General features: G+C 37.8%; 2 protein-coding genes across 9 annotated transcripts in view; one reads left to right on the forward strand and one right to left on the reverse strand.

Moving 5' to 3' along the window:
• The window catches only part of FBXO34 (F-box protein 34), a 157,523-nt gene that overhangs the window by 104,129 nt on the left and 32,430 nt on the right, over nucleotides 1-20,964 (forward strand). For 3 of the 8 annotated variants that reach the window (XM_047862518.1, XM_047862519.1, XM_047862520.1), the window contains exon 2: nucleotides 20,816-20,897. The exons of 4 other annotated variants lie outside the window; for them this stretch is intronic. The gene's annotated coding sequence lies outside the window, so the exon portion shown is untranslated. Of the gene's footprint in view, nucleotides 1-5,496; nucleotides 5,515-20,815; nucleotides 20,898-20,964 lie in introns of those variants that run through there. One more of the 8 variants, XM_047862521.1, reaches the window with a different exon arrangement.
• ATG14 (autophagy related 14) overlaps nucleotides 19,411-20,964 on the reverse strand; it is an 80,679-nt gene continuing 79,125 nt past the window's right edge. Inside the window, exons 11-12 of the transcript XR_007152954.1 lie at nucleotides 19,796-19,888; nucleotides 19,411-19,637 (exon numbers count right to left, since the gene is read on the reverse strand). The gene's annotated coding sequence lies outside the window, so the exon portion shown is untranslated. The remainder of the gene's footprint in view (nucleotides 19,638-19,795; nucleotides 19,889-20,964) is intronic.

Consider the following 20,964-nt stretch of genomic DNA (forward strand, 5'->3'; position numbering starts at 1 on the left):
TTTCCTGATAGCTAATGATGTTGGGCATTTATTCATGTGTTTATTAGTAGTATATCTTTGGAGAAATTATTTATTTCCTTTCCCCAGTATTTAATTGGGTTGTCTTTGTATTACTGGGTTACAAGAATTCATTATATCTTCTAGATACAGATACCTTATCAGATACATAATTTGCAAGTATTTTCTCCCATTGTGAGAGGTTGTGTTTTTCACTTTCTTGATAGTTAAAATTTAACATTTTAAATTTGGTGGAGTCTGTTTTTTCTTCTGTTGCTTGTACTTTTGGTGTCATATGTAAGAAACCATTGCCTAATTCAAGAAGATTCATTGCCCAGTTTCTTCCAAGAGTTTTACATAGTTAGTTTTAGTTCTTACTCATTACGTAACTATTTTTCTGTCTTCTCTGTTAGAATGTCAGCACCATAGGAGGACTAGGATGGTATTTGTCTTATTTATTTGTCCTTTGGGCCTCATTTAAGGCTTGGGAAATACTAAGTGTTCAGTGATGATTGTTCATGATTTTGGAAAGACCAACTTTGAGGAGCTATTATCAAAATGCATTAAAACACCTAACTTGAAACAGTCTAGTTTTTTGTTTTTTCTTTTAAAGCTAGGAACTGAAATATTTTGTTAATGTTGCCAGGAGCTGAATTAATACTGAAGATTAGGTTTTAGGTAAATAAGTGTGTTAATTATAATTGCTTTACTTAGTTCTCAGAACTTGCTTGTTGGTAACATTACAAAACTGGACTTCATAGCTGAGTATTTTATGCATTTGCTTTTAGACTTTTAGAATTTTTACTCTGTTCTCCATCTTTGATTCTTAATAAAGCAGTGAACAAGTCCCGTATTTCTAAACCTCTGTATGTCCTTGTGATAAACAAATTTTATGCCACTTTCCAGGAATCTGATACCACCCTCAGTAGGTGTTGGAAGATATAGAACCTCTTTTCTGGTTATTTCCACAGTAAGGAGGAGGATTTTGTGAGGTTTTCCTAACAAATGATGTTCTCCTTCTTGTAATACTAGATTTGGAGTTAAGGTGGCATCTGAAGTGAGGGTTTTGGTGTATATGAAATTCAACTACTGTGACTTCCCTGAATAACATAGACTTTGTCACTGTAAAATTGCATGCTTAATCTTTTGAGGAGAATTGGCATTTTGAGAATGACTGATTTTGTACCTGACTAGGGGTCAGTTTTTTGTTTTTGTTTTTTTTTTTGTGTGTTTGTTTTTTTTGTTTTTATTTTTGGGACAGAGAGAGACAGAGCATGAACGGGGGAGGGGCAGAGAGAGAGGGAGACACAGAATCGGAAACAGGCTCCAGGCTCTGAGCCATCAGCCCAGAGCCTGATGCGGGGCTCGAACTCAGGGACCGCGAGATCGTGACCTGGCTGAAGTCGGACGCTCAACCGACTGCGCCACCCAGGGGCCCCTTGTTTTTGTTTTTTAATGGATTGATGCTATAAAGTAATTTTAATGTGAGAAGTACCACATACTAGTACAATAATCAAATTTAGGTATCTTGATAGATTTCAGACAGAACCTGGAGGAAAATTTTTAGGATGAAGCTAAATCATGGAGGGAAATATCACCTCATTTAATATTTGGGTTTAAGAAGGCCTCAGTAACGGGTATTTATAAAGAATGTGTAGGTATTTGCATATATTAAACAAATTAGAATTTTACATCAGAAAAATAAGCAATGTGATTCTCAAGGGATAGTATTTGGATTTATTGCTTAGTTACAGTGACTTGTCTGCTGCTAAAGTGATGATATTGTTTAATATGAGAGAGGTATATGTCTCAATTCTGATGAAATTACCTTTAGGTGTGTGTTTATGTTTGTGAATTTAATTTTTACGATGGTAACCTCATTCTATCATGAAAAACTTAAAAAAATCTGCTAGCCTTGAGTGCTGTATTTTTTATGTTGGGAATAGCAGATTATCTCTAATGCTTGAAGCACCAGCCCCTGTCTTATAAACAGCATCACTGTCTTTCTTGTCCATGAAAATATCTTTCAGAATATGTAAGTTTGGGTACTAATTAGACATAATCTTAAGTCATTTGTGGTGGGGGGAAACTTTCAATGAATTCTTCCATATTTCAGGCTTTCCATACTCACCTACCACTTTATTTTATTGTGAACTTGAATAATTTTCTTTTTGAATGATTTTTTTCTTTGATCCATAGCAGTTAATTGCAAAACAAAAGCAACAAACAAAATATGCCAAACTGCAGCTTCCACAAATGTCAAGAGAATAGCAGAGTTCCTGTACTTCAAAGTTGTGAGGGTGGGTGAGGTGTGGGGGTTTGATTGAAATGAAGGGTTGATTAGTCTTCTATGTTCTATTCAGTTTTCTTTTGACCTTTAAGTAGGTCACAAATACAGAAAACAGAATTTTCTCATTTATATTTTATTTTGTTTTAAAAATAATTTACTACTTGTATAATTTAGAATAGGTTTGCAGCACTGTACATGTTTTTATTATTTATTATTTATTCCCCCCCCCCCCCCCCCCAGATAGGGGCAGGGAGTGTTACACAGTTCAGTTTTTAGAGATGAAGAGGAAAATAGAAGCTAGTTCAAAAATTTGACTTGGGCAGTTTTTTGGGAATGCCATTTTGAAACATGAGATATACCTTTGTTTTGTTTTTTTGTAGTGCTTTCTTACCTCATTCTTACCCTAAATTGCCGGAGAAGTTTAAATGTATGGCCTCAGAAATTAAGGAGTGCACTTGTGATGAGCACAGGGTGATGTATGGAACTATTGAATTACTATATTGTATGCCGAAACTAATGTAACACTATTGTGTTAACTAACTGTAATTAAAATACAAACTTAAGAAAATGGAAAAATATGGCCTCACTCTTAAATAATGATAAAATGATTTTGTCTAAAATCACTGTAAATTGCAAATAATTTAGAGGCCGGCCCATTTTTATTGTAATCATCTTTCTAGGTTTGGAGCTGTGTGAGACTGGTTTGTTTTTCAAAATATATTTATGAGGTTTATTACAAAATATGGGTTTTACCTACTTGGTTTTTGTTCTTTGTGGCAAAAATGATGTTGAATGGTTCTTGGCACACTAAGGCTGTATCTGAGGAAGTGCCCAAGAAGAGCTTAAATCCTTGGGATTCTTTTAAAAATAGCTCATCTGAGAACACACTCCCCTTTCAGTTTAGTGTGAGCAATAGACTTCTCTCACACTAGCTATTAATTGATATAAAATATAAATTCTAATTAATGCATTAGAATTGCATCTGGAAAGAAGGTTTCAAAAATATGAGTTTTAAAAACAACCTATGAAAAATGTTTCATAAAAATTTTCACTGAATAGGATTTCTCCCAGGCCTGAATTTTAGACCCCATTTTTCCTCTACTACATTTCATACACTACTGTGTACTGTGTGTATGTATAAGGCCGTGTTGGTGTGGTTATAAAGTCATAGCCTTATTAAATGTCTTTTTTATACTTCTTCTGATTTTGCTTTGAAGTCCGTTAATAAAGCATGAAGTAATGTAATTAATGTAGATTGAATAAAATATCGACAAGCCACAATGACAGATAAAGTGCCACATTTTAAATCTGTGTAAGAACAGTGGAGTACTCCTGCAAACCAAGTTTTATGTTGCTACTTGTTGCCTGCAGTGAATTTCTACTTCTATGAAATATTTGTGAAACACATGGTTTTCTGTAGAGTTGCAGTGTTATATTTAAAGGTTTCCACTTAGTTGTTTCTACACAGCATCCTTTTGAAAGTTATAACGTTGCATCTAGTATCCAACACATATTTTAAGTTTATGGATTATGCAAGGAAATAATAAATATCTTTGTGTTTAAAAACAGGCCATATTTAGGTCTTACTAAATGGAACCTTCCTCCCCGAGTGCTTTTCAGATAATAAAAAATTTTTATTGTGTAAAGAAGGAAGAGAATTTAGCATCTGCATTAGGATCATTTTTTCCTATATCCTATTAGCTAATTCCAAGATTGTTTAATATGGTATCCACCCATTTCATTTGGCCACAACTTTTGCTCTCATGAAAGTAAGACTGATTGTTCCGAATTGCTGTGTGTATGTGCTTTGGCACAGCATGAAGGTACCCTTAATAACATTGCCATTGTCTTTAAAACAGCTTGCAGTTATGACTACAAATAAAAGGGTGCGACAGGAGGGCATGGCAGATAATGGCTCATTTTTCCGCCCCTAGTGTTTAACAGATCTGCTTTGTTCTATGAGCCTTTTGTGTTCCCTTTGACTACCTACTGTATTTTCTGTTCCTAGTCACCTAAAATGTTTGCAAATTTGTCACTATAACTTTGACATGTCTACAGTCAACCACCTGATTTCTTTTTGTGGAGGAAAAGAAAACAATTTTTGTGGAAAGAAGTTTAGTGGCCTTACCTCTATTGGCATTTATTTTTTCACTTGCATGTTTAAGTGCTTACATGTTTAAATTGTGTGACTCTTGTCCTCCAAACGTTTGTTTACTATTGTCTGTGTAAAAATTGGGGAATGGTCTTTAGTTTTAATCTTCTTCCTTTTTTCAGTGCACAGTAATACAATCTTTATTGTGTAATTTATTTTTAAACAAGGATTTTCTATGGAAAGAATTGCTGGCTATTTGAGTGGCTCTGTTTTACATTGCTGAGAGATTCTATTCTGACCATTAAAGGAGGATATTATTTCTGCGGTCCTTATTCCTATTTTATTTTATTTTTTTGAGAGAGAGAGAGAGAGCGTGAGTGCGAGTGCGCACGAGGCATGGGCAGAAGGAGGGAGAGAGACACTCTTAAGCATGCTCCATGCCCAGCGCGGAGCCTGACGCAGACTAGGGGCTCCATCTCACGACTGTGAGATCTTGACCTGAGCTGAAATCGGGGATCAGGATGCTAACCAACTGAGCCAGCCAGGTGCACCCATCTTATTTTAAATAACTGTATCAAGTGATGAAGGAGGAGAAAACAAATGTTCTCACTTTTTACAAGGTTATCTTCTATTCCTCATTGACCCCTTTAAGAGAAGGACTGACACTTAATGACCTTCTTGGCAATCACATACAGTTGTTAGCATTTATTCCTATCTTACTGATTCAGAAATGGAGGACCAGAGAAAACAAGTATTTTACCTAGAATTACAGACATATATCTTATAGTAGTGTGACTCTAAAGCCAATACTTTCTGTACTAAGCATATCATTTTCTACTTGAAGTGGCTTATTTTTAGGGTCAGTTTATCCTTTGGGAGATACAGTTAGCAGCATAAAATAAATAGTTAATGTGTTAAATAAGTCAGAATTCAACGATGCTTAAGGTATACCAAGGAGCAAGGACAACTTGTCTTTGATATTTTATGGAGTTCATTGATAAATAGCCTTACCTTTAAAAGTACTGCTGTAGTACTTTAACATGGAATTTTAAATATGATTTTCACGTTAAGGTTCTTCCATATTTGGGTTATTATCTTCATTTTACAGATGCTGAAACTGAGTTTCAAGCTTGAGGTAAGTGCTAAGTATTGCTAGATGTGAAGTTCGGGTTTTCAAAAGAAAACAGTAGTTTACATAAAGAGAACCCAGTGATTTGCAGTCAAGATACTTCAGGTGAGCTATACCATCAATTCTTCCTTAGTTCCCTTATCTTTAAAAAGAAGAGATGAACCAAGTGATCTCTAATGCCTCTTTAATGATGCAGATCTCTGTTTCAGAATGATTACATTTTAAAAGCTTCAGGGGTCCATGAATTTAAATGGGGAAATGTTAGATTCTTGTTTTCACTAATCTCTAACTGAAATTTAACATTTGCTTCAAACCACAGCAAATTAGCAAACAGTCCCTGTGACTTTGTGGAATCACAGATTTTTTTAATTTAAATTTTTTAAGTTTATTTATTTATTTTGAGAGAAACAGAGACTGTGCATGTGAGGGAGGGGCAGAGAGAGGGAGGGGGAGAGAGAGAGAGAATCTGTCAGCGTGGAGCCCGATGTGGGGCTCTAACTCAGGAGCCGCAAGATCCTGACCTGAGGTGAAAGCAAAAATCAGACGCTTAACTGACTGAGTCACCCAGGCGCCCCTGGAATCAAAGATGTTTTTATGTCACATTGCAGTTGTTGCAGATATCTTGAAGATACCATTTATGTTGGTCATAATTTGGAAATTATGGTAGTTAATAGCTTGTCATTGAAGCTTGTTATTTTATATATTACAAACGTAAAAAGTGCATTTAATACTAATGAGTTTTCAAAAAATGTTTTGATAACAGTATTTTAACATAATTGGTTTTCGTTGTGTGTATGGTTTTGTTTTAAAAAAGTATTCTGAGAGTTTACAGTTTTCATGTACTCCAAGGAAATTTAAGGCACAAAAAAGGTTAAATTCCCGTTCTCCTCAGTGGCTGCAAAAGGGGCCCAGGTTGCTTCTGGTTGATGTGAAAGAACTTCTGGTTACTACTTTTTGGGGGGCTGTGAGTGGATGGAGAGTCATCTCTGTATCACTATCCGGTTTCCAGAATGATGGATTATGATTATGTGACTTTTTACTAATGCTGAGGAAGTGAGATATAACCAAAATGGCAATAATAGAAATAAATTTATGATCATCTCTATTTTGGATATGCTTTTCTGCAAGAATTAAGTTTCTAAGTGGTTGTTCCATTTGAGGGATTGTAGGAAAAGAGCTCTTATTTGAGGTTATCTGCTGTTGATATTCTAAGCCAGGAGGACTAGCTTGCCAAGAACAAAAGTTACCCACACAGCACATGTACTGCACAGAATATTTCTGAAATAGATCAGTTGGAAGGCCGTATTACCTTAAAAACATTAGGATTAGGATATTTACTGTTGAGTTTGTGTGTGTGTGTGTGTGTGTATTATGTGTGTGTGAGTGTGTATTTTGTTTGCCTTGTTCGTTTGTTTTGCTTGCTTGACTCATAGTAATTTCTGTATTAATTAGTTATGAGGAAGGAAATGGTAAGAAATTCTTCATATTGGTAAGAGTTAGGAATATTCACAACACTCAATAGTTTAATTGGAACACAAAGCCTGTGGGATTGTGTCCTGTGGTGAGTCTGTTATTCCATTTGTGATGCATTTATCTTTGGATTGGGTAGGGTGGGATATGCATTCTCGAAGTTACAATAAGTTTCCAGATCCTTATCAGTCAGTATTAGGAGTGACTGTTTTTAATAGTGATAATGAGGCAGCTATTCCCAGGAGGAGATTTAGTCACTGGCAAAATTGTCAGAACCCTGAAATAGTTCAGGAAAACTCAGGATGGAAAAAGCAAGTTGTGTCAAAAACAAAACAAAAAACTCGAGGCATTTTTTTGGAGGTTGAGATGGAGTGGCTGGAGGGGGCAAGAAACCAGATGAATTTCCCAAAGTCTGCAAGGTGTCTAGAAGCCAGAAGAGATTAGTAGTATTTACCTAAAGCACTCTAGTGTGAACAAGAAGTTTTGAATGTCATAAGATTAAATTGGTTAACAGCCACTAATCTGGAATATTCTTGTGTACATTGGCAAAATTTAATTTGACTTTGAGAAAAAAAAATCTTCTGGTAGCAGCTTGTTTTGGTTGCCAGTTTGAGAAAAATTTGGTATGTTATGCCAGCGAGGCATTTTACTGGTGTTAGGGGTGTGTGTGGGGGGTGGGGGAACTCTTCATGATCCTACAGGCCATATTTGCATGCCAGAGTTTACTAATTAATAATGAAGACAATTTTTGCCATGATTAGGTGGGATGAAGATGAGAAATGTAGACCATGTCTTCAGGTATGTCTATCCTACCTTAATTTTAAGTGCAAAAGGAATCTTCTTTAGGTTAGGATTTTTTTTCATGGTTTTCTGCCTGTCAGCATAACAAGCTGTAAAACCTTGTTTAGTTTTCCTTAAATCCAGAAATGATTCTATACCAAATCCAAACAAACCAAATCACTCTTAAGGGAATAAGTGAAAACATGTGTAGCTAGCTGCCTTGGCTGGCCTACATATGTTTGCAGATTGGCTCAGTTCTCTGTGCTAAGCAGATCCCTTCTTAAACATCCTGTGATGACCATGACCATCCTCATCATCCATTGTAGAGGTGAACAGAGGCTGTGACATTTATCTGAACTGTGTTTTGCAAACTCTGACCGTAATAACTTTTCTAGTTAGATACATAGCTGACAACTGATAGCTGACCTGACAGCTATTTAAATGCAGAATAAAAACAAATAAATGTTATACAGTTGTGTTAACATAATATATGCTATATTACAATTTCTGTGTACTGAAAGCTTTAAGTTTAGTTTTGGGAATAATAAAGGTATGAAAAATTGAATTTGTTGCCCCCTTAAAGGCAAATTCTAGAGTTCATTATGTTTATGTGAATTTTTCAGAGTTAAATGGAAAGTCTCTTTATAGTGTTTTGAAAGAATGTAGGCATGGAGAGGGAAACCCAGTGTGAGATATGGAGACATTTGGTATAAACTGCTGAGGTAACTCCTGGAAGGTAAGCCACCACCTTTTCCTGAGCTGGGCCAGATTGGGTATTATAGGACATGGTAATATCCCTAACTAATAGTTGGAGTTGTAGATGATTTTGAATATTGTAAGGTGATTACGTTTCTATTATACAAGTAATACATTTTTGTAGAAAATTTGGAAATACCACAACAAATAGAAGGAGAAAAATTTCTTGTTGATAAAACTTGTAAGCTTGAAAGAGGAATCATGAATTAAAACATCCTGAAGTTTTTCTGCTAGCTTTCTTCATGTTATGATTTTATGTTTTATCAAAGTGGTAAATGTGCATAAAGATTTAATAGCTCTGTAAGATTGGAAAAGCAACAGTTCTCCTCCCACTTCATCTCCTACTTCTCCCTCTCTAGAGGCAAACATTTTAATTTCTTATATCTGATTTTTTCTGCATTTCTCTCTTCTCGTAGGGGAGGAAAAATTTTCTTCCTAATGCCCTTCTAGGTTCTGTAGCTGGGGCCCTGTAAATTGAACTGACAAAAGACAGATTAACAAGAGACAAGCATACAAATTTATTTAATAAAAATTTTATGTGACACAGGAGGCTTCATAAAGAAATGAAGACCTGAAGAAATGGTTCAGTCTGAGTATTTTTATATTAGATAAAAAAAAATTTTTTTTGAGAGAGAGAGAGAGAGAGAGAGAGAGAGAGAGAGAGAGATGGAGACCTAGAATCTGAAGCAGGCTGTCCAGGCTCTGAGCTGCCAGCACAGAGCCAGACGCGGGCCTTGAACTCACGAACCGCGAGATCATGACCTGAGCTGAAGTCGGATGCTTAACTGACTGAGCCTCCAGGTGCCCCTGCACTAGATTTGATGGAAGAGTGGAAAGTCATAGAAAAACATGATAGGACAAAAGAATATGCACTCAGGGTATTAAACTGGGGAAACTTGGCAAGGCCATTTCCTTTGACTTCTCTCTGTAACCCTCCATCTACACAGATAAAGATGTTCTTTTCCTGGTATAGAAAGGACATCTCTTACATGAAGGTCTTAGGACCTGCTTCCGGACAGAAGGGAAAGTCAGAAAGTCCTTCCGGCACCTTCTGGCACCGCAGGTTTTTTCAGTTTAAAATATTCAGTATACCAAGGCGCCTTATTTTGGGGTAGCAAGTTCTGAACACTCTCATTTTGTGTGTGTGTGTGTGTGTGTGTTTAAGTTTATTTTTGTGAGAGCGCGGGCACGTGTGTGAACAGGGAAGGAGCAGAGAGAGACAGAGAATCTGAAGCAGCCTCCTGTGCACCATCAGCGTGAACTCATGCTCCATCAGTGTGAACTCATGAACCATGAGAACATGACTTGAGCCAAAGTCGAATGCTTAACCAACTAAGCCACCCAGCCACCCTTGAACACTGTCATTCTTTAAATTTTTTTTAATGTTTTAGTTTTGAGAGGGAGAGAGAGAAAGACAGAGTTTGAGCAGGGGAGGGACAGAGAGATGGGGAGACACAGAATCCGAAGCAGGCTCCAGGCTCTGAGCTGTCAGCATTGGAGCCCCATGCAGGGCTCCAGCCCACGAACCTCAAGATCATGACCTGAGCTGAAGTCGAATGCTTAACTGACTGAGCCACCCAGGCGTCCCGAAACACTGTCGTTCTTAACAGCGTGCTTATTATTCTGATTTCTTGATTTCTCAGCTTCAGGTAGTATCTCTTGATTTCCCATTACGGCAGATGAGGATTCAGTTCTTTCTCAACATCCACAGGTATCCTTTTTCTTCTCCGATCCTAGTGTAATTGTTCATAAATTTGCTTAGGTTGGCATTCAGTATTTATACAGTTAAGACTGAACATGCTATTCACAGTTAAGCCATGGAGTAATCTATGAACACTTGTACTTTCCTGTACAACTTTTGGTTTCCCTGAAATGTTTATTTTTCTTTGTTATTATTTAAACTTCTCTCTAATGTAGCTCAAATTGCAACTTGTTCGTATTTCCTTTCAGGAGGTTCAGACAGTTAAGGTATTCTCTTAGTTTGCCTTATTCCTGAAGATGTGCTTCCATCTGGACTGATTGCCTACTTTTTTTATGCACAGCTCTTATCCTGGGACTTCCCTTCATCCACATCTTGAGGATGCTCCTTGCCTTTTTGTTTTGGATTTCTTGTTTTCTAGATCTCTTATTTCCCTGTTTCTTGCTTTATGCTTTTGTTTTGGCAGAAGGTATTCTGATACATTAGGTTCCTGATAATTTATGTGATTGGTTCTTTTCTTCGTTTCTCTGTGTTTGAAATTGCACAGTAAGGTGCCTTAGTGTGAGTTTGGTTCCATTGAGTACTTGGTGAACCCTATCAATCTGGGAACTATTTTGTTGATGACTTTTCCTTTTTTTTCTTTTTTACTTCATGTAAGTAATCTCTACACCCAACGTGGGGCTCGGACTCACAACCCAGAGATAATAATCCCAAGCTCTTCCAACTGAGCCATCCAGGCACCCTGACTTTCTCCCCCTCTTAGTTTTCTCTTAAACTCTTGATGCTCTGATATTGGACTTCCTGGACTGATCTTCCGATCTTCTTATGCTGTTCTAAGGAGTTTTTCCTTTTAGCTATTGCATTTTTAATTACCAACAAGGCATGCTTTTGCTCACTTTCATTTTCTGACTTTTTAGTTTTATTTTGTTTTAACTTACTTAACTTGCTTGTTCTTTGCGTTGTTTTAACTTACTATTCTTACTGTGTTTGCGATATTTTCTCTTATATTTCTGAATATATTCATGGTATCTTTTCCTCCAGAATTTTCTTTACCCTGCATAGTCTCTGTAAGGACTAGCTACATAATCTGCAGGGCCCCTTGTTAACATTTATTAGAGAATTTCAAGACAGCAACGGCAGAGCATTAAATCAACACAGGGATCTTCTAAGTGCAGGGCACTGTGTGACTGCCTAGGTCACATGCCTGCAAAGCATGTGTTGTCTCTTCCAACTTGCTTTTTCTGTTTCATTTCTTTGTTCTAGAGAGGTCTAGCAATTCTTGGCTATTTGCTAATATTTAATAGTGGGATCCTAGAATGCTGATTGAAAGCTCTGCATGTGCAGTAGGACTTCTACAATTGTGAGCTTCACTGTAGGAAGATCTGGCTGGACAAATTTAGTTTGAGAATTTGTCATATAATGGCAAAATACAATTTTTCCTCTTAGACTAATTGTTAATATTCTCCAGAAAAGTTTTTTCTAATCTCCCTTGCCTGGAAGTGAAGGCCTGAACTGTCAGCCTTTTGGGAAAGGGTATTAATAAAGAGGGTTGGGTCGATGACTAGTATTAGCGCATCATAGACAGTAGTTAAAATTTTCAGGAACTTTGTGAGCCGTTTGCTAAATATGACAATTATTAAGGATTATGCAAACTTAGATGTTATATTAAAAAAATCAAATCAATAAATTCTAAAAACTCACTACCCCTGAATATTTTATTACATTTTGTCATTATGGATGCTCTTGATATTATTTACATCTAATCTGTATGGTGGAAATACTATTTAATGATAGGCTACCATGCATCTCATCTAATCTCTGTGAACAGTGATATCATTTCTTAGCTTGAAGCAGCCATGGTAAGAGTATTTATACCACAAGAATTCAGCAGATATTACAGATAATTACCCTTGTCTCCACCTCCCCTTACCCCCAAGTGGTTAAACATTTATATTTACCAACACACCATGGACAGAGATCTAGTACCTATGCTAACTGAAACTGCCTTTGCTTTACTTGGTGATTCCCTGGTCTGTATAACCGTCTGTTTTAACCTTCTTTAGATTATCTTCAGCCCTTTGCAAGAGAGGGAAGGGCATTTGTCTGAACAACTGGATCTGGAATTGCATTTCAGAAAGATATTCTGGGGCCACCTGGGTGGCTCAGTCAGTTGAGTGTTCAACTCTTGATTTTGGCCCAGGTCATGATCTCATGGTTCATGAGATGGAGCCCTGTGTTGGGCTCTGTGTGCTGGCAGTGTGGGGCTTGCTTGGGATTCTCTCTCCCCCCTCTCTCTGCCTCTCCCCTGCTTGCTTGCACATGTGTGCTCTCCTCAAAGTAAGCTTTTAAAAAAAAAAAAAGTTTATTTTTGGGGCATCTGGGTGGCTCAGTTGGTTAAGCGTCTGACTTTGGCTCAGGTCATGATTTCGTGGTTTGTGGGTTTGAGCCCCACGTTGGGCTCTGTGCTAACAGCTCAGAGACTGGAGCCTGCGTCGCAGTCTGTGTCTCATTCTCTCTCTGCCCCTCCCCCACTTGTGCTGTCTTTCTCTGTCTCCCAAATATAAATAAATGTTAAAAAACAATATTTTTGAGAGAGAGAGAGAGCGAGAGAGAGAGAGAGAGAGAGAAAATGCAAGTGGGGGGAGGGGCAGAGAGAGGGGGAGACGGGATCTGAAGCAGGCTCCAAGCTGTCAGCACAGAGCCTGACACAGGGCTCAAACCCACAAACTATGAGATCATGACCTGAGCCGAAGTTGAATGCTTAACTGAATGAGCCACCCAGGCACCCCATTTTTTTTTAAAAGAAAGATTTTCTGTTAACCCTTCCCATTTATTCTCTGCTGATACTTTTGGGGGAGTGTTGTTCCCTGATGCTTACCTTAGGATTCAGTTTTCTTAAGTCTTTGAGTCCTTTACCCTTTAGCCATTTATATTTCATCTTTCCAGGTTTTGTGACTACAGTCTCCAGTTCTCTTCGTACCATTGGGTTTATGTGTTTAAAAAATAAAAAATCTTAGCGTTTGGGGAAGGAGCAACAAATAGCTTTGTGTTTAGTCCACCATCCAGCATTATCCAGAAGTCTGGGATATAATTCTGGGAATAAATAGGTAGATAACGTTAGCAATTTAAGGGGGATCTGAATAGTCTTAGCCAACCCCCTACTGGTTTGCAAGTCATATAAATGCAGTCAGGAAATAATTCTGATTGTAGAATATTTTTCCTTTTCATAAAGTAGGTGTTGAATCATGACCTGTTGTTAGATTTTTATATGGATGTGTGGGGACGTAAGGAAACACATAATACAATTTCAGGTCACATAGTTTGGTTTGAGGTGAATTGGGACAGTACCTAATTGTCCCAGGTCTGTAGCAATTCCTGTTGTCCTTCATTGGCTGGGTCTGCTGATCTGGTCACCTCATCCATCTATTTATCCATCCATTTATCCATCCATCCATTTATTGCTCCCTCATCTAGTAGCGAGTCTTCCAATCTTCTGACTTTGTCTCCACTCTTAATCTCTTCTGCTCAAATACATTGTCCTTTCCCCCCATTAGATTTGATGTGATTGGGTTAGGTAGACCCTCTTTTTCCTTAATTTTCATACCAGGCCACCTCACAGTCCACTAAATTCTCCCTTATCTATTGATGATTACCTTTTGGATAAGGTCAGAGTAGGAAGGTTCTAGGATACCCGGATGGCAGCTCAAGTAAAAGCAATTGCCTGTGATGTCTCAGAATGGGGATGTGGGCCACTCTGGCATTTAAGAAATTCCTGGATTCCTCTATTGAGGAATGCATATATTTACATCTTTTTTTTTTTTAATCATTTTGTGAGGGCATCTGGGTGGCTCAGTTGATTAAGCATCTGACTTCAGCTCAAGTCATCATCTTACGATTTGTGGGTTCAAGCCCTGCCGCATCAGGCTCTGTGCTGACAGCTCAGAGCCTGGAGCCCGCTTCGGATTCTGTGTCTGCCTCTCTCTGTGCCCCTTCCTGGCTCACACTCTGTCAATCTCTCAAAAATAAATATTAAAAAAATAATAATAAAAATAAAAGATTTTGTGGCTCAAGATAGTGACAGCTATGGCTAAAAAGAATAAATATTTAATAAGATATAAAAGGAACAAATAAATATTTGACATTGCACATGTGAAATAGATTAGATGACCAGATGAACTTTCTTGTTTGTTCACAGTTGTGAAGATGATAATTATTTCTGTAAGATCCAGCGTACAGCAGTATCCAACTGCTAAAGTAAACATTTCTGCAAAAAGGGCTTCTGGAAACCACTGTTTATTGCTCCCTTTTCTAGTCTCTCCTTTCCTCACCATCTTTTGTGTTTCAATTAGAAGCTTGTATGTGCTAATGGCTTTTTCTTCTTGTTTGCTTTGTTTTTAAAAATCATTTGTAATTTCTGGTGAGCTCCTCCTGCCTGGGAAGAAATGCTTCTCTTAGGATGGGTTGGGAGGATTAGGCCAGGTTTTTTCCATATGATTATGTGCTCAGGTCCAAAATTCAGACTCAGGAGAGTCTGGAAAGATTGTTTTTTTTTTTCTTTTCTGTGTTTTCAACTTTGTATTCACTTAAAAAAACTCTCATGAGTCTAACTATTAAATCATCTTGAATCACACCTTTAAAAGATCACCTTATGTGAAAACAATAGAATACTGTGAAATTGGGACTGTCTTACGATATCTAGGTCCTGTGACTGTCATGCTTAACCATACCCTTCCTCAGAAAGGGACTTGCATTTGCTTTGGTATTGCCCACATCATGCATTTACAATAGGAAATCTATACATGAGGGACCTTGTCAGCATGGTTTGGGAAGAATGATGGTAACATTATGATAGGTTTAAGGAAAGCTCACTCAGCCAGTTGGTTTTGTCAAGGTGACGGTGATTGCTTGCTGACCAGCAACCTCAGAAAAGCTCCTTTTCTCAGCCCTAGATCGTGAAGCAGAGCACTTAGCTTTAAAGTGGTGGTAAACCAGGAGCTGGTGCCACACCCCTCACATTTTGAAATGTCCTAAGCCAAATGGTAGCGTGAATTTTTTACCAAATTCATCAGCAGTTTCTTTTTTCTGCCTCTTCACTTAGGGGACACTTTTAAAAAATAAGTTTTACGGTAAGAAAGTTTAAAAAATTTTTATGTATAGTCATGGTCTTTATTAAAACTTGGTAAAACAGGCTTACTGTTGAAATAGCAGATGGCTGTGATAAAATGGGAACATGTCTGTAAAAAGAAACCAATGCAGATTAAATCATAATTATAAATATCTTTAATATGATTCATTAAGATGTTTTTCCTTTGGCCTGTTAATATTGTGTCCTCTTTTTATTCATCTCTTGACAAAACCAAAGAATTTTAAAAAGGACAGAAAATGAGTAAGGGTGACTTTGAAGTTCTTCTTTTAGAGATTTTTTAGGACTTGGACTTTCCAAAGTCAAAGAATCTTGAACTTGTAAGAACAGGCTGATGTTGCATTTTGTTTTTTTTCTTCAGTGAGTTGCCAAAATATGGGTTATACTTACAAGGAATACCTGGTCCTTTTGTAATACAATGAATACCACAAGGATATTATTCACAGATGTCTTAAAATGGCAAAAGTTCTATATGCATCCCTCCCCTCCACCCCCGCACCACAAAGGAAGAAAGAAAGAAAAGAAAAGAAAAGAAAAGAAAAGAAAAGAAAAGAAAAGAAAAAAAAGAAAGAAACAAACAATAGGTGTTTCCCTTATTTCCTTTGCACCATTGCCCAAAGTAGGTATATGACCTTTTGGAGAGACAACTTGCAACATTTTTAACTGGTGCCAGTGGTTAGCTCAGTGCCAAGCCCCAGTAGGTGTTTACCATTTGTTGAATGGAGAAATGAATCAATAACTATTTCCAAACTGGTATCTCTCCTATCCATTCTCTATAAAGGTACTCCAGGGATCTGTCAACAATGCTAAACCATCATTCTACTTCCCCTTTAAAAATCCTTTAGTGTCCCTCAGCTACTTAAAGTTTGTCTCTCAGTAGTGCCTGTGTGGCTTACTTGGTTGAGCATCTGATTCTTGATGTCTACTCAGATCATGATCTCATGGTTTGTGAGTTCGAGCCCAGTCTTGGGCTCTGCTCTGACAGCGTGGAGCCTGCTTCGGATTCTCTGTCTCTCTCTCTGCCCCTCACTACCTCAAAAATAAATAAACATTTTTTTAAATTTCTTTTTTAAGTTTGCCTCTCAGACTTTTTTCCTTTTTAAATTGTTTTTGGTATTATAGAATTACTATATAAACTGTGGTCAGAAATTCAAACATTGAAAATATGATGCAGAAAAAAATGTCCCTGTCATCCCAAGCATAACCAGTTTTTCTGTATTTGCAAACTACACAGTTTTTTCAGTTTTGTTTCACACCAATGGTATTATACTAAAATACAGTCCCCTCTCTCCTCCATTTCCATTGGATTGCATGAAGTTTTTAATATCATGGAAATTAATCCTTTTTGTATATTGCAAATAATATTCTTCCAATCTTTTGCTTATCTTTTAACTTTATTGTGTCTTTTCCCCAAATAGATATTTAGAATTTGTATTTAGCCAGATATGTCAGTATTTTGTGTGTGTATGTATGTATTTATAAAAAATGTTTATTTTTATTTTGAGAGCGAGAGAGACACAGTGTGAGTAGGAGAGGGGAAGAGAGAGGGGGGAGAGAGAATCCCAAGTAGGTTCCGTGTTGTCAGCACAGAGCCCAATGAGAGGCTTGATCCCATGAACCATGAGATCATGACCTGTGGAAATCAAGAGTCAGACATTCAACCAACTGAGCCACGCAGGCACCTCCCCTACTAAGATTTTAAAATCATTCTCTCATATTTGACAGCATTGGATTTTACATTTTATTCAATCTGTCACTTTTAAGTTTTTATAGTGAAGTAGGCATCTACCTTTTCACTCAGATACCCAGTGAGTTTATTCAAACATCCTGCTTTAATCATTTAGGGTGTTGTTTTCTTGAACTACTTACTTGTTTCTGCTCTCTTGCCATACTGTTTTGATTACTGTAGTATTTTTGTATGTTTTGGGAACTTTATTTTTCCCACAACAAATCTTACTATTCTTTTTAAATTTAGATAAGAATTATATGCCATAAGATTTGCGTTTTAAAAGTATACAGTTCATTGGTGTTTAGTATAGTCACATAGTTGTGCAGCCATCACCTCTGATTCATTTTCATCACTCCCAAAAGAAACTCCATATCCATTAGCAGTTGCTCCCCATTTCTTTGCCCACTGAGTCCTGCCCCCCCAACCCCCACCCCTAGGCCCTAGGCAACCGTTAATCTACTTTCGGTCTCTATAGGTTTGTCTGTTCTACAGATGGATCATAAAATATGTGACCTTTTGTGTCTGGATTCTTTTACTTACCATAATGTTTTCAAAGTTCATCCATGTTGTAGTACTGTTATAACACGCTGTGAAGGTACACACGTAAGTTGTATCTGTCTACAGTGTCGGTTCTATTCAGTCATGAAGCAGTGTTAACATAATTATAAAGCAGGTTCAGGATTCCAAACTCAGTGACATTTCACCACATGATTAACTTGGCTTCTTACACAGCAGAGCACAAGACAAGTCACACAACACAGAAGATCACACAGGGGGTGGGAAATTAATGAACCAAATGAGGAGTCAGTCTGTGAGCGACCAGTTGAGATCAGGCCTAGGTCCTGCTCGGGTCAGCTCTCAGCATTTACTGCTTATTATGTTCAAGCAGTGAAGGATCTCACCGCTGTTCAGAGATCAGTTGGGCAGAGCCTTCCAGCTGCAGCTGCCTTTTTAAAGTGGTCAAAGAGGGGTCAGTGTCTAAAGAGTCTGACAGCTGCAAAAATCCCTCCCCCCCTTTAAAAGGATTTAATCATTCTTGGGCCCCTGCAGACCTCCTCTGCTTCTTGTTATCACTTCTGGGGTGTCATTAACTGGTGCTGGTCTTGACGATATCTTGTAGCTGCAGTACCCTTAACAGTGTCATTGCTTGACAAAGGCCCTTGTTTGACCTGAGTGACTCCATCTTGCTCTCTACAAGTACTTGTACCAGTGCTTCATTAATCCATTGTATGTATACACCGCCATTTGTTTATACATTCATCCACTAACGGACATCTCGTTTGTTTGCACCTGTTTTAAATAGTGCTGCTATAAAATTTTGTGTACAAGTATTTGGATATCTCTTTTCAGTTCTTTGGGGGTATATACCTAGGAATAGAGTTGCTGGGTCATGTGTTAATTATTTGTTGCATGGTTTTTTTTGTTTGATTTTAAATTTTGATCTTGTATCTGGTAAGTTTTTGAGCTATGAGACCAAGTAACTTTTAATTTGATTAGTAACATGAAAGCCCATAACATGTAGCTTGGAAGCAGTGACAGATTTTTGTCTCTTCCCTTTGAATATGTTAGTGGCATGTTTGTTTGTTTTTGTAATGTGATGGCTGGCATCTTTGTTTTATTCCTGAATATAGGAGGGGAATGTTTTAAATATTTTGATATTAAGTATGCTGTTTCATATAAATTTCTGTTAGTTTCCTTTTATTAAGGTCAAGTTTTCCTAGTTTGGTAAGAATTTTTTTGAAAATCAGGAATAGGTGCTGAGTATTCTTCCTTTTTCTTTTTTTTTTTAAATGTTTGTTTGGGGCGCCTGGGTGGCGCAGTCGGTTAAGCGTCCGACTTCAGCCAGGTCACGATCTCGCGGTCCCTGAGTTCGAGCCCTGCGTCAGGCTCTGGGCTGATGGCTCAGAGCCTGGAGCCTGTTTCCGATTCTGTGTCTCCCTCTCCCTCTGCCCCTCCCCCGTTCATGCTCTGTCTCTCTCTGTCCCAAAAATAAATAAACGTTCAAAAAAAAATAAATAAAATGTTTGTTTATTTTGAGAGAAAAAGAGAGCATGCACAAGCAGGGGAAGGATGGAGAGAGAGGAGAGAGAGATGCGGGGCTCAAACTCCCGAACCATGAGATCATGCCCCTGGGCCAGAAGCAAGAATCGGACACTTAGCTGACTGAGCCACCTAGGTGCTCCTGAGTGTGACTTTTAAGAATTTATTGAGATATAATTTCTTTCCTTTAACTGTTAGGTTTCAGAAGCATTGTCCTTACCCTATTTGGTTGATAACTTGTTACTTGAGTGGATTTTTCTTCCCTTCCAGACTGTTGGTTGGTCACACATACACAAAACACACTAGCAGGAGACTAATAGGAGACTAAATGCTGGTGAGAAAACTAATATATATTGTGTATGTGCGACCAATCTGAAAACCAGTCTAAGAACTCTATTCTGGAAAAGCTGTAGTGCCAGGTTCAACAATGATGCAGAGCTGTACGTGTTAGGATGTAGGTCAACATGTTTCTTTTCTTCAGTCCTCTTATTTCCTTCATTTTTTCCTGTAAACTAAACAATTTAAAATCTTGTTATTCAGAATAAAGTAACACAATCCTTTAAGTGTTTATAAATATACTCCATAATTGGTTCTGCTGCTCCTCCCACCTCGTTCCTGATAAAAAACAATGCTACAGAACGCTTTGAATTTTCAGCAAGTGGCAAATTACCTCTGTTCACAGGGTGTTCATCACCATAGTAACAAGGAGCCAACTCGTTCTTGAAGTGGGGCAGGATGCTGGTCCATTGCTTTTCAGAAGGACCTAAGACAATCCAAATACTTTTGTAGACTAGACACCAGGCCTGCTTAAGGTGTGTCTAAACATCCCCAGTATACACAAGTCGCAGATGACATAGTTTATAGAAGAAGTAAAATCCCTAGTTGAGGTTCTGTCACATCACAGAGACTCCAAAACAAACCCAGATGGACTTTACTTTCTGCCTAAGAATAATCAAATAGCTTCCTATTAAAAGCTCATCAATTCATAATCCCCCCACATTGAAGACAGCTGGTAGTGAAGGTCAGGAGGACGAGGGAATTGAATAAGGCAAAGGTAAAAAGTGATTTTTAGGTTTGGCCAAATAGTGTGGGTTTGGGTCACAGGTAATCTTTGGTGTAAATAGGCATGCTTAGATTTTGAAGTGCATGGTGTTAGATCTTGCTATGAGACAAGGTTGTTTGGAACTTAAATCTCAGAGATTTTCCTTAAATGTGTTTGAAGCTGTATTTAAAGCTAAGTCCTGGGGAGAAGGTTGGTGGAAAGAGAAAAAGAATATATTAGGATTTGTTGTCTGAAACACCTACTATGATTTTAGAGGATGTCAACAATAAAACTAAATTTTCAGGTAGCTAGTAAAATATAGAGGACTATGTAATCTTTAAAAAAATTTTAATGTTTATTTATTTTTGAGAGCGAGAGAGCAGGAACAGGGCAAGGGCAGAGAGAGAGAGGGAGACACAGAATCTGAAGTGGGCTCCAGGCTGTGAACTGTCAGCACGGAGCCCAATGTGGGGCTTGAACCCTTTAACTGTGAGATCATGAGATCATGACCTGGGCTGAAGTCAGATGCTTAATTGACTGAGCCACCCAGGTGCCCCCCCAAGTGATGCCATTTTGGGCCTGTGGTTTTCTTTTTAACAAGGGTGTGGCACAGAAAAAAATATGATGAGCTTTTCTTTTTCTTTATAGGATTATACTGGTTGCTGAGTTTGAGAGTAGACCATATGGAGAGCAAGAATAGAATTCAAAGACTAATGGGAGACTAATGCAGGTGAGAAATTGTGGTTAGAACAGAGTATTAGCAGTGGAGGTGGTGAATGGCACAAGCTGACTCTTGA

Source organism: Prionailurus viverrinus, chromosome B3, assembly GCF_022837055.1.
Source record: "Prionailurus viverrinus isolate Anna chromosome B3, UM_Priviv_1.0, whole genome shotgun sequence".
Lineage (NCBI taxonomy): Eukaryota > Metazoa > Chordata > Mammalia > Carnivora > Felidae > Prionailurus > Prionailurus viverrinus.